We start from the raw sequence: 7,034 nt of genomic DNA on the forward strand, positions 1-7,034 counted from the left end.
GCATGATGGATATGCACACAATACATACATACATATATAGAGCTGGTTTACACTAATTAATTATAAATAATAGTAATTATTATTTAAACGATAGCAGTATAAGAAGCAATAAACAGTTAACCTCAAGTTAGGAAAGGGAAAAAAATGTATACCAACAAGCACAGCATCCAGTGATTATATGAAACATCAATAAAGTATTATGTTTACATGACATATATTTGATTTATCTCCTCATAATCTCCAGAGGAATTAAGCTACCAAGAGTTTTATGTTTCCAGTTTTATGTCTCTTTCAATTCCTTGCCAATTTATGCATTGTTTATTTGGGAATAAATCCATCTGAAATGGACATATTTATGAATAAAGCTGTATTTCTCCCTGTTCTTTCCAGTACTACTCTGGAATTTCTATCTCTGGTTTTTAAAAATGGTTAGTGACCTCCAGACAAATATGACTGCAGCACATGGTCAAGTTGGATGGAAATGATGGGAGTTGTAGTCCAATGCACCTGAAATGTTGCAGAAGGCAGAAGAGATGTGTCCTTCAGGCTGACGTTTTGTAGGTCTGTTTCTTCATGATGAAAGCTAATAAATGACCTTTCCCTTCCTTGCTGTGTTGCTAAGCATCATCTTTGGTCCTGACCCAGCCACTCATCTTTTCTAAAAGCACACAGTTGATGAGGCCAAGTTCTCTGGGAACTCAAAAAGTAAAACTAAGCAGAAACCTCTCCAACCTTCACTTTTGTAGCTTTTCAGTCTTCCACGAAGGTCTTGGTATCCTGGGGTCCTAGATCTTCGCCTTACGCGTGCTCAAATGTAACTTTGAGTTCAGTAGGGTTTCTGGTCTTCATTTGCTCTAGAAAGAGGGAGGGAGAAGAAAGAAGCAGGATGCAATTCCATAACTCTTAGACTGCAATCTGGCATTAAGTTGGCTAAACAAGAATGGACACTGTTCAGGACCACACACCCATGGCAAGACCCGTTTTCCATTCTTTTCATTGTTGGCACAGTCATCGGGACACAAGGAAGAACTAGTTAAGTAAGTAGCTACCATTTCAATCTTCTGTAAAACAGAAGTGCTTCAAGATGGTTTCCAAGTACAAGGGAGGAGTCAAAGTCTTGACGGGTTTCTCCGTGGTTTAATTGTCCCTGCAGTTTGATTGTCTTGGGGGTCACCCATGGAAATTCAAATCTAATTTGGTATTTTCTTGAAGGTTTGGCTTTAGGGCCAATACTGAAAATAAAGAGAGGTATCATGATTTAACTGTGACCCAGTGAGTAGTGCTTCTTCAATCTGTTTTGGGATTATACCATGCTGGAATTCAGGGTGGGGCTGATAGTTATCCATATCTGTCTCTCAGTCTTCCAAGGAAAGCCTGGAGATCTATCTAGGTCAGATACAGGTCTGACAAAGTAACTTTCATGTCACTAGATCCTTTTCAGGTCTAGCTTGTTACAGCCTTCTGAGAAAAGGAACAGGGGCCAGGTAAGATCCACCACAGTCTCAGTGGTGGAGAACTAGATGTTAGTACTGGAACCAAGACTACGATAAGGCCCACAGCCCCTAACTCTGCACCCATGGATTCTGACCTTGACACAGGAACCAGACTGACCGGCCCACCTGCTTAGAGTCTAGGTTGCTTCGAAGAGCCCCATGGGAGCAGTGGTCTACTTAGAAGTAGATTATTATCCCCAAATAGTCCAGATACAACCAGCCACGATCAGCCCCAGCTTATCTAGGTGGAGGCCGGGAGCTATTTAAACTTCTGGATGTTTTGTGTCAAGCCATGCCCAACATAATAGCTATTTTATGAATAACTATTAGGCTAAGACTTCTGTGGTACAGTAGATGTTTTTGTGAGGGCATCCACACTCACAAGAAAGTCTAAATATGCCCTCGACTCCAACAGTTTCCTAATCCAGATTTCCTGCATTTTTAAAATTTATTTTCTATTTATTATTAAATTTGTATGCCGCCCATCTCCCCCAATGAGTATATTTTGTATACTCATGATCATTTCTGAGTACTAGAAAACTTTGAATAACGTTCATCACAGTAGCTGTTCCTAAGTCTACAGTCTGCAATCTATAAAACTGTTTTAAGTTGCCCTGACATTAATAGGATGGGTATCCGAGGGCATTAACTACAGGATGCTAACAGCTGGATCTGTAGGTCATCAAATGTCATCTCCGTACCAGCAGAGGGCACTCTTCCCCACAAAAACTTTTTTGGCAGCAAAAATCACGGAAGCTGGAGATGATTCCGCGCGCAGATTTTTTGTGTGTTTGTACATGTGTGTGCGAGATAGGTACGATCAAGAAAAGTGTAACGCTCTCCATCGCCTGTCACTGGGAACGACCTTGTACAGTGGCATCAGCTGCAATCCACAACGATGGCAACATGGCAACTGGTGCACAGCGATGTTATCCCACAAATGCCGCCATTACGCACTTGCCTTCCATGCTCTGATGCCCATGGGCAAGTTGGGGCCTTTCTGTGATGACATCATCCCATTCGTGCCATCATGATTACCCCTCTCCCCCCGTCCCTGCAGACCCCATGACGGTAATCCTGCTCATTTCTGAGGCTTTGCTGCCCTTTTATTCTCCCTGTGTTTGATATAATCACACTTTATGCTGTTTTATTCTATGTTTCCCTGGAAGTTTTTTTTCAAATGGTCAACAGCCTTCAAATGGGGATTTCAAGGTGCTGTTTAGATATTATGAGCCAGCCAGCAGTGACCGAGAGCATGGCTTCTTCCGGATGTTGGTTGACTTTCAATCTAGGCTCCGGTCCTGGGATTTCCTGTGGCCTCCACCCGATGTCCTAACCACTGCAGCCCTTCCGATTCAGAGGCAAAAGGTGCTTCAGGGCATGCAAGATGTTTATTTATTTATTTATTTATTTATAAATCAAATTTATATCACCGCCCCACTCCCCCACAAGGAGGGACTCTGGGCGGTTCGCAACCGAATGATTTAAAACCAAGATGTTCACGTAGCGTCTCTCTCCCCTAAAGCAGCTGCATCTTTTCTCGGAAGGGCCTGGCTGCCCTCCGCAGCTGCAGCGCAACCCCAGGAAAAGATGTGCTCGGTTTAAGGTATGACATCCTAGCGTGCCAAAGAGCATTTGCCTTCGAATCTGACGCACTGCCCAAGCATGCCAATTGAATCCCAACCTGCTTTGCCTTGAGTTGGGACAACAGCGACCAGCTGCTGCCACCTGCTGAGAAGTCCCAGCTGAGTTTGTTCCTCGAGGGGCAATTTCAGGCAGTGCCAATGGAAAAGTCCTGGCCACACTATGCCCTCTCCGTGTGTACAATAGCAAGGCCTGGAAGTGCTGCTAAGCTTGATTGATTAACGGAGGCACGCACACTTTCGATTTCCTTCCTGTTTTTCTTTCAGCAGCTCCCTTGTGAAGACGCTTGGATGAGGAGGAGCGATCCAGAGTCATGCACAGCATTTATGCAGTGGAGGGCCCATTCAAACCTGGGCCTTCCCAGGGCTAATTAAACCCCTTCACACCTTGAAGCACCACACTGACTCTCAGTGAGGCTGGGCTCGCAATACACCATGCCAAAAGTTTGCTTGCTTGCTCGCTTATTTGATCAATTGATTGACGATGTGCCATCAAGTCATTGTCAACTCTAGTGACCACACTGATAGATGTTCTCCATGACGATGGGTGGCTGGGGAATTCTGGGAGTTGGAGTCCACACATCTTAAAGTTACTGAGGTTGAGAAACACTGATCTAGACCATCTGGAGTTGCTGATCGGATATGAGTGTGGCAAATCAAACTGTCTCCCGAATCGCTCACGTGCACTGGGAAGTGTATCTTCCAAAAACTTTGCACAGTTCCAGAAAGCAACCACGTTTCTTCCCTCTTACACCAATTGGATTCTTAGTAACTCTACCATGAGCTGAGCCACAAATAAACATAATAGCAGAAGAGTAGACCTTGTTACTGCACTTAGATATACATGCCTACCAAAATAAAATACTTGTACAAGACCAAAATATGCTGGCTGGGGAATTCTGGGAGTTGAGTCCACACATCTTAAAGTTACTGAGGTTGAGAAACACTGATCTGCCATACATCTTTCTTTTTTAAGACTTCCCATCCCACCTTTACATTATGGCTTATGGTTATGTGCAAACTGCACCATGATGGCTTGTTCAACAAAAATGCAGTACTGTATCAAAAATCCCAAGGTAATGTGTTGTATTAGTACGGCTGTCGGAGTAAAATCTATTGCCTAGCAAATCCATTGTACGTTCACTCCAACCTGTTGTTGCCAGAAACGTGGGAAGGTCCTGATACACCTACACTCCTGAAAGTTAATACATAGCAATCCCAGGACACTCTCATGGATAAAGGTGATAATTATTTTGAAAGCTTCTCGGTTGTTTCACCATACTTGTTTGTCTATAGCATCCCTTTAGCGCTAACCTTCCTCTCTTAATCTTCTGTGTAATGGGCACACCACAATGGCCCAGTTGAATCTTGTATCATACTGCTGCGTGTTATGAAGGTGTGTAGATTGGCAAGTGTGCAGCCAACGAGGACACTCACCCGGTCTCATGAATCTCTGCACGAGGATGTATCAGAGTGATGCGTCACCCTTCAGCATCACTGCCTTATGATGGTCACACAAACCACTGTTGTGCACATAACCTCCGAGCTGCAACATCTTTTCTGTGCCTCTCCTGCTATGAAGGATGACCGAACTATTCCTGTTTTCCTCCCTCACCTTTAAACGAATATACTCCTTTTATACTGGTTTTAACTTAATGTTTGTATTATATTTTAATTGCCTTGTAGGAAATCACTTGGAGATTTGCAGTACTGGGAAACACTATGCAAATGTAGAATGCACGAATGCAAATAGATAAAGAGATCTGAGATTATCTGGTTTATTTCATTTAGCTTCTCCTTTTATCATTTGTTATTAAACTTAGTTATTGTTTCCTTTTCCTCTTCCATTATAGATTAAAAAGCAATAAATGAGAGAGAGAGGTTGTCAAGCCACGAGGAAGGGCAGCCACCTGAAAAACACGTGTGATCTAAGGGCAATTATGAAGGTAATTAATGTCACTTCACTGCAAGGTGTCATACGAATAATTATGTGCTATTAGAGCTAGCACACAGGATGCAACCTACTGATATGGCTCCTTGGTGACTCAAGATGGACTTTGCAACAGCGAGTTTTCATTATGAAAAGACTCCCAAGGTCAAAAGGGAGTGGAACAAAGATGGCATTTCCCATCAAATGGGATTAACAGATCTCCTATCTAACTTAAGACACCTGAAGTCTCCCACAAACTCTGCTGACGGCACCTTTTATATTATTTTGCAATTTTGGCCAGCGTGGGCATCCCAAAGAGACAGATGGCAGGAGTAAGATGGGGCTGCCTCCCAAAGCCCATGAGATCAATCACTAGCGCTTCTGTCTGAGCTGGCCAAACATCAAGGTCTCGTCCCCTGCAACGTACGTCCTCAGTCCTAAAACGAAAGCGAGTGAAAATAGCCAGAAAGGCACATCTCCAAAAACAAGTGGGATACAGACAGGAAAAAACGTTGACTGATAAATTCAGGATGGATAAAAGAAATACGAAAATGGCACAACCGTAGTAAAAATAAAAACACTGCGTATTCAGCCACCCAACCGTACGACGATGACATGAACTGTGCTTAGATTTAATGATGCGGATTTTATATTTACAGTACCATCTTTTGTGTATGTCAATGTTGTCCAAACTTGGCCACTTTAAGATGAGTGGACTTCAACTCCCAGAATTCCCCAGCCAGCGATTCTGGGAGTTGAAGTCCACTCATCTTAAAGTGGCCAAGTTTGGACAACACTGGTGTATGTACTTGGAGACTCTAGTTACAAAGTCACGCCGTGATCAATTTCCGCCTCTATGATGTTTCTTCTCTTGCATTTTGCACATCTCACTGTCCCCTTCCCTCTATCGAAATAACCCTTTTTTTTCAGCTCCTTCTAAAAAAGGAAGGTATTGCTGATCTTAGGGAAGGGAGGCAAGAGCCGATCTAGACGAGAAACAGCACAGTCCAAAGGGGAGACATTCAAACTAACCCTGCCTTTATTTTATTGTAAGTTGGAGCAGAAAGGCGGACAGGTTTTCCAGGCTCTCATACTGCAGCACAGCGGCAAACCTGGGGATCCCGGAGGTGTCTTGACTTGGCCTACCTCAAAGGGGTGATGCCCCCGGATTGCCTTTGGCTGTGCTTGAATTTGCGCTCTTCGTGGTGCAAGCGCGCTCTGACCGCCCTTTCCCCCCTTATTGTATCCCCATTAGGTTTTCGTGGCTAAACAAAACTCGCCATCGGAGCCATCGATCTTTTGGACCCTGCCCTCCCGAGACCCGTCCCAGTTTCGCGCTCTTGAATGCAACACAGACCCATCCGCTGATTGCAAATATCGACCCTTTGCATTGCGTCCCCCCCCGCCCCGCCCATTGGGGAGGCCCCCATTGCTGCCCTTTAAAAGGGCCTTCAGCAAAAGACGAAAACCATAGCAATGAGTTATTAAGTGCATGTGCCTCCCGGCGACCTGGCTGCTTCAATTTTTTTAAAATCAAAGCAAGGAAGCGGCGCCAAACGGGGCCAAGGGGCGAGATCGCGAACTCGGGCGGGAACGGAGGGAGGAAGACCCCATCTCGCCCGCCCAGCCCGCGCTGCTGGAGCCGGCGGTGGGCTCCCCGCTTCCCTAGAGGACCCCTGTGCTCTCCCCGGTCGTCCCCCTTCGTGGGAGCGCGAGGGGTCCCTGCGCCGTCCGAAGCAGCCTCCCGGGCAGAGAAAAGCAGGGGGAACGTGCCGGTTAGTCCTCCAGAGCCAGCTCAGCTCCCGGCGACTTCTCGAACCAATCGCTGCTCTCCTGGTGGTCTCCTGCCCACCCCTCCCCAGCCCAGGGCGCGCCCTGCTTGGCTGGCACGGCGGGCGGCGTCAGCGCGCCCCACCCAGGCGCTCGCCGGAGGGGCGGCGCTCCTCCCCCGTCGCCACGCCCACCCTG

This window comes from Python bivittatus, unplaced genomic scaffold (assembly GCF_059951505.1).
Source record: "Python bivittatus isolate LINGU-HERP-01145 unplaced genomic scaffold, Pbiv_v1 ctg000970_np1212, whole genome shotgun sequence".
NCBI classification, from domain to species: Eukaryota; Metazoa; Chordata; class Lepidosauria; order Squamata; family Pythonidae; genus Python; species Python bivittatus.